Source organism: Octopus bimaculoides, chromosome 13 (genome assembly GCF_001194135.2).
Source record: "Octopus bimaculoides isolate UCB-OBI-ISO-001 chromosome 13, ASM119413v2, whole genome shotgun sequence".
NCBI classification, from domain to species: Eukaryota; Metazoa; Mollusca; class Cephalopoda; order Octopoda; family Octopodidae; genus Octopus; species Octopus bimaculoides.
Genome location: NC_068993.1, coordinates 34,245,943 through 34,252,595, shown reverse-complemented (window position 1 = coordinate 34,252,595; position 6,653 = coordinate 34,245,943). Strand labels below are relative to the sequence as shown.

The window sequence follows — 6,653 nt, the reverse complement described above, 5'->3', positions numbered from 1 at the left end:
AAGCTTGTGCCTTCAACTAGGCCTTTTGCGAGACCCTTAAAGCCAGGTGTATATATACATATATATATAGACCTGGCTTTGGTTGAATGATTTCATTTATGCGTTATTTTATGCGCAACTCTATTGCCTCCAGAGACAAAAGGACGCCAACAACAACAACAATATATATATATATGTATATATCTGTAAATAATATGTGACAATTATTCGGTAGCCATGATAAAACTCCGAGTTTCGAATGTCGGGGCGGAAACTCAGGCCGCTATCTCTTCAGTTATCTGGCCATCGAAAAAATGCTATGAAAATGACCGTTAAACAAATTACTGTATGATTGACCGTTATTAAGACAAAAGAGCTATTAGAATGACCGCTAAGTAAGGGGAGGGAGTAAAGGTAAGGGAGTAAAAACGTCCATAGTATTCGCGTAAGCGCACCAGTCCATAAATACACATGCACGCCCGCACACCTACGTACATGCGCCTATATGTATATACTCATCTACCCTCACTTGAAATACACACATGCTCAACCACACATTCGCCAAAAAATAGATACATACCTGCATACACGCTCGCACACACACACAGGCGCGCAAAAAAGGTTCATAGACACGTCTATATACGCACATTCTCGCATGTACGCACACATACACGTCTATATACGCACGAACCCGCACACACGCACACCTCCACAAGCGCGCACAAAAGGTTCCATGTACACGTCTATATACGCACAGGAAAAATGGAGGGCGGAAGGTAGAATACAGAAAAAATATTTGTAAAAAATATATGAGTGATAAACTTATAAAACAATATCTCTATAAATATGTAAAAAATATTAAAAATATACAAGAAATATAAGTAAAAAGGATAGAGAGATAAAGCTTATAGATAGACACAATATAGAAAGCAAGTGTTATCTGTATTCTCGTGGGGACCAAAAACGTGACAAATATTTAGTCACATGTGAACATGATCCGAAAAGTTCAGTTCTTGAATTCAGACATGTGGTGGGGTCTAAGCTGCCTTTCCAGATGAGCCATCTTTCCATATCACAAAGACCGCACTTTCCGCTGCCGTTGGCGTAGGGCTTACACTTGGCTGAGATCATCCAATGGATGTTGTAACTGAGACCTTTATCTTTTAAGGACCATTCATGACTGGATAATTTGGTCGTTTTTCCTTTTATACCAGTGCCTGAAGCACAAGGTGTGATTATTGAACTTGGCCTTGAAATTACCCTCAGTAAGGCCCACGTATTTCGTCGTCGAAAGTGTGTCCTTAGTGGATATGGAGTCCACAGTGGTTTCATAAATGATGGTTTCGGACATGCAAGCTCCATTTAGCGGGCACAAATTTTTATCCCTGCATGAACAGCTTGTTTCATATTGTGGTTTTTGTGTGTTGTGTGCGATTATATTTTTAAAATTAGTAGTTGAGCTGAAACTGATTTTTAAGTTATGTCTATTGAAGAGCTTTCTGTAACTAGAGTTGACTGGAAAATGTCTATCTATCAGTACTAAGAAATACTTGCCTATATTAAAGGTCACTTCAGTTGAGTAGTGGGGTGTGAACCAGATAGTTTTCCTATTTCTATGTTTTCTTTTCTTTATTACTGGACTGATGGTAGGTGTATAGGTTATTTCCTCGTTAAAACCACTATCTTTTAGAGCCTTATTATATACTGGGGCAACGCTATTAAAAATGTCCCTATCGTAGGTGAGGCTAGAAATTCTTTTGCTAATGTTTTTAACTAAATTTTTAACCACTATTGGGGGATGGCAGGAACCCACATTAATATAACAAAGTCTATCGTTGGGCTTCCTATAAGGTTTATAAATATTCTTATTTCGATCTAAAGATACATCTAGGAAATTGACAACGGTCTGGTTGGTACCTGTATATATGCTAAGGCCGAAAGTCTTCATCAAATGGATAATGTCCTTCCTAAACCGATCCTGTGCTGGTCCATTGGTATTTGCGGTTAAAGCTAGGGCATCATCTTTGTAAATGGCGAAGGAAAATACGCCAGGAAAAGTTTTGCCCAACGTATCGAGTAGGAATAGTCCAATAAGATCGCATATGCCTGCTCCATCATATGACCCCATGCTCACATCGAAAGGACTCTCTGTATCGGTAGTCTTGACCCACTCTGCGTTCTCGCTGAAGAGTAAAATCTTTCTAGCATGGAAGATTATGTCCTTATCACCTGTACTGATTTCTATGAATTCGCTTGCGAAGGTGAGGGCTTTATCTAGTAGTTCTTTAGAGATAGAGGCATAAAAATCAACAATGTCGAATTGTGTGAATCTCGCTTTATTCTTATTCTTAATAGCTTTAAACCAGTCAACGACTTCTATACTATTAGACCATTGTACTGACCTAGTGACATTCCTGACTTTCGCATTGATTTTTCCTAAAATTTCTTTACTAATAATGCAAAGTTCTGATTCAGCTGGGTTAATAAGCCTACATTTAGGATTAGATAGGAAGTTCTTCTTATGGCATTTGATAGTTATAAAGGCCTCTTTTTGGGGGGAGGACCTCTATTGTTTTGTTTTGTTTTTTTATCTAATTTAAGCCTGGCGGCGATAATGCTAGCTTCTTTATTATTTTCGTTATAGGTTTGTAGCCTAAGACATCAATTACATAAAAAGTTCCAAAAGAAGGCACTTTCTCCCGATAAAACCAATAACTTATACCTAGTAGAAAACAGCATATATTCACGACTTCTACACAATAGCATCATCAATAATTACACCAAGGTCCCTACATCCGAAACTCGGAGTTTTATCATTTTATATATATTGTTGTTGTTGTTGTCGTTGTTCTTGGCGTCCTTTTGTCTCGGGAGACAATGGAGTTGCGCATAAAATAATCCAGTCTGGTTTTTACATTTCATGTCATTTACATCTCCTGCTGTGGCTGTGTAGTTCTATGCAGGACAAACACTCCCTCTGGCAGGTGACGCAGATGCCTACCACTTTTAACAGCAGCACTGAGGTGTCCTCTCCAGCTTTGCGCAGGCCTGGGCTAGATGTAAGGAAATCCGGGGTAGCCCAATCGTCAGGATTCCTCTCTCGACCTTGCTGACGTAGTTCAAAGGAGTGCAGAGCATTACGTTTGGCACCAGCTTGGTTGCAGGAGCTGCCGGAAGAATGTCGAGTCGAACACTAAACCGCCTACGGAGCTCCACTCCGGATTTCTTTGAAGGTTGTCTCCTTTCCGTAACCCTGGATAGGGGCCCACACCGTGTACTGTCAACCGGAGCCAGCTGAGCCCGGGACTCGTGTCAGGCAGGGTCGTCACTCCCTGAAGAAAATCTCTACCCTCTACCTACACACACACACACACACACACACACACGCACACACATATATATATATATACGTATATACATATATACGACGGGCTTCTTCCAGTCTCCTACCAAACTCATTCATTCTTGAGTGGATTTGGTACACAGAAACTGAAAGAAATATCTGTCGTACATATACATATGTATAGCCACAGCCTTAGAGCTGAAACATGTAAATGAATACATACATATATACATACATACATACATACATACATACATACATACACGCACACACACACACACACACACACATACATACATATATATATGAGTGTGTGTGTGTATGTCTTCCTGACTATTTATACTACCACCACCACTTGAGAATCAGAGTTAGTGTAAATATGTAACTATATATATATATGCATGAATGTGTTTGTATAAATATGTATGTATGTATGTATGTATGTATGTATGTATGTATGTATGTATGTACGTATGTATGCAGCTGCCACGTCGAGGATGTTCCAAGAGACAGCTGTGCAAGTTTCTGCTCAAGTGATAAGGTAGTCTTAACAGTTAAGCACACACCGGCACTCTCTGACTCTGTTCACGTCCCCGCAGATTAGCGGTTCGGCAAATAGTCGCCGAGAGAATAAGCACCTGAGCAGGAGTCGATTCATTCGACTAAAAATTCTTCAAGACCGTAGTCCAGCATGGCCGCAGCATGACTGAAACACGTAAAATATAAAAAAATAAATAAATATATGAAAAAAAAACAAACCCTGGCCTTGTTTCTAAATCAGAAACTTTTGTCAATCCGGGTAGAGGATGCGGTATTGGCAGAATCGGTAGAGTGCCGGATAAAATGTCAGACGATATTTAGATTTAGCTCTTCGCACTCAGGGTTCAGATTCCAACAAAGCAACATTACCTTTCATCCTTCTGAGTTCGATAAAGTAAAGTAACAATTAAGAACAGGTGTGGATTTCGTCGATAGTCTCTCTCTCTCTCTCTCTCTCTCTCAAAGACACACACGCGCACATACAACTGATGAGTTTGCACCTGAATTTGAAATTGCTATTATTTTATGCAGCGGAATGGAAGGTCATTGAACTGGAAAGTTGTCTGACTACTTCTTCAAGCAAGTGCTTACGCTGTTGTTCGATCTGTCTGACATAGTAGCCAACTAAATCTTTTTCATAAACACTCACTGTTGTGGAAGGCACATGGGCTACTGGAGGAGGTAGGCGTGGGCGGGGGTTTGAGGTTCTCTATATCGGAGAACAAGAATATGAATGCTGGAAGATCTTTAATCATAAGTCAGCTAAGTCAAGACTGTCCGGTTCGATGAAAATGACAACCCCCAGCCTAGTTGTATTTTCACCACTGGTCATTTCCACTTCAGATCACAACCCTGCAAAATCCATTCAATATACTTTATACAGTTCTTCATATCACGAACCACAGCCTTTTACAACTAACTAAAAGTAAAAATTTAGTTGGGTCGTTTTCTCTGTTCTTTTATATATATATATATATATATTCTCTAAATGAAGTATTAACAGTAACTGCACGATAAAGTGTAGTATATTGCCACTTAAGTGTGGCTGACCCCCAGGGGTGGGTGTTACTGTTGCTTTTAGCCCCAGGAGGACATCAGGAGATGTCCTCCTGGGGCTAAAAGCAACAGTAACACCCACCCCTAGGGGTCAGCCACACTTAAGTGGCAATATACTACACTATATATATATTCTTTTAATTATAGGCATCAGTCCTGAGTAGTTATGCATTATCCGTATCACTTACATTATATGGGAGACAAGAAGGGAAGTAAATGCCAATGTCGCAGTTCATCGGGTAACTCGATAACAAAAAGACAAATTCTAAATTGAAGAAATCCTGTCTGGTTATACTTTTTACCTTGAGGATGGAATGGTAAAATAATTACGAGATAAGTACCGAAAATTAATGAATTCATTTCAATATTCCTTCAGATTTGTGGCATTGTTAAACAATCAGAAAAGATGAAGCCAAAGTAAGCCCCGGCGAAATTTGAATTCAAAGTGTAGCGACGGACGAAATGCCGCTAAACATTTTGCCCGGCGTGCGAACATAATTAAAAACTATTTGGAAGCTAATGGTTCACAATTAAGGTAGATAACTGTGACTAACAGTATAAGAGTTAATTCCCTTGAATAAGTAACCTGTATTTCTTTTCGGTTCAGAAATGTGTTATTAGGGGTTGATTTTCTAGCAGCATAAATTTTCTGGTAGTATAAACTTCTTGGTACTAAATAGATTAATATGTACAGAATAGATTGAGCAAATTATGCGTTTTCATTATTGGCTTACAGAAAAACTACGACCTTGATAACGTTAGATGATGTAGTCCATGATGCACTGGTGTGGTAAAATGTGTGTAATGCCTATGAACAAACGATTCTAGGATCTAATCCAACTTGCGGCTAAATAAAAACAATAACAAAGACAGCAACAAATTTAATTTTGTTGGGGCTCGCACATTGCTATGAAAATCAATAATTGAGAAGCGTCAGGGGAAAGAGAAAAAACTTGAGTTATCTTGTACCAGCTCTCTATATTCTAAGTTCAAATCCCAAGCATGCAAGCATTGACTTTCAGACTTTCGAGATCGACAGAGTAAATTACGTGTCAGCTAATGGACGGACTACATCTTCTCTCCCGGAATGATGGCCTTGTACCCAAATGAGAAACCATGTCTGGCCGGTAGAAGTGGGGTTAATTTCTACGTACGATCGGTAATTGAAGGGAGGCAAATCCTGTATTTTTCGTTCATCCATTGTACAATCCCAAATTTCAAAGCCACGCATCTTATATACTTTTAATTAAAGGTTTCTTATTAATGATAATAAAAGGCAGATCATATGTCTATGTATGTATGTATGTATGTATGTATCCAATGCGGGTCTTAAAAGACATGTTAGGATCCACAATGAGCAGAACTTACCTGCAGGTATTGGTAGTACAAATCAGAGGTGCAATCTGTGTGGGTGTTTTTTCAAAACACTGTCTGGTTTAAAAAGCCACATCAGACGCCATGAAAGGGCTAAGGTGTAGGTGCAGGAGGTGGTCAAACTCTGTGTAAGGAGTAGATAACCACCATGTATGTATGTATAAGAGAAAGATAGCTGCAATACGGGAGTGAATCTGAGTGGCAAATATCTTGATGAAAATCATTAACTAAAGCCTCTGTATTTTTTTTTTTTTGGTCCAAAGGAAGGAACATTTCAGCGCATCCTCAAACATGCATATATATGCATGTTTGAGGATGCGCTGAAATGTTCCTTCCTTTGGACCAAAAAAAAAAAAATACA

General features: G+C 39.2%; 1 protein-coding gene across 1 annotated transcript in view; it reads left to right on the top strand.

Moving 5' to 3' along the window:
- LOC106868722 (GATA zinc finger domain-containing protein 14) overlaps window positions 1-6,653 on the top strand; it is a 172,544-nt gene that overhangs the window by 115,199 nt on the left and 50,692 nt on the right. The gene's annotated exons all lie outside the window — the stretch shown is intronic.